We start from the raw sequence: 291 nt of genomic DNA, 5'->3' as shown, positions 1-291 counted from the left end.
AATCATTCTGAATTTCAAAGGATAGAGTGAGATGCCAAAACTGTTCAGAGGCAAAAAGCTAAAAGCCCCGCTCATCTAATTGATACTGATCTTCATAGATATTTTTGGAATTCATTGCATATTCTCTTCTTTTTATCTTATTTGGTTTTCAGTTGCTTGAGGAGAAGCAACAATTTAAGTTTGGTGTTGTGATGAGCGGATAATTTGTACGCTTTTGGCATTGTTTTTAGTATGTTTTTAGTATGATTTAGTTAGTTTTTAGTATATTTTTATTAGTTTTTAGCTAAAATT

The sequence above is a fragment of the Arachis duranensis genome, chromosome 5 (assembly GCF_000817695.3).
Source record: "Arachis duranensis cultivar V14167 chromosome 5, aradu.V14167.gnm2.J7QH, whole genome shotgun sequence".
NCBI classification, from domain to species: Eukaryota; Viridiplantae; Streptophyta; class Magnoliopsida; order Fabales; family Fabaceae; genus Arachis; species Arachis duranensis.
This window is presented reverse-complemented; position numbering follows the sequence as displayed.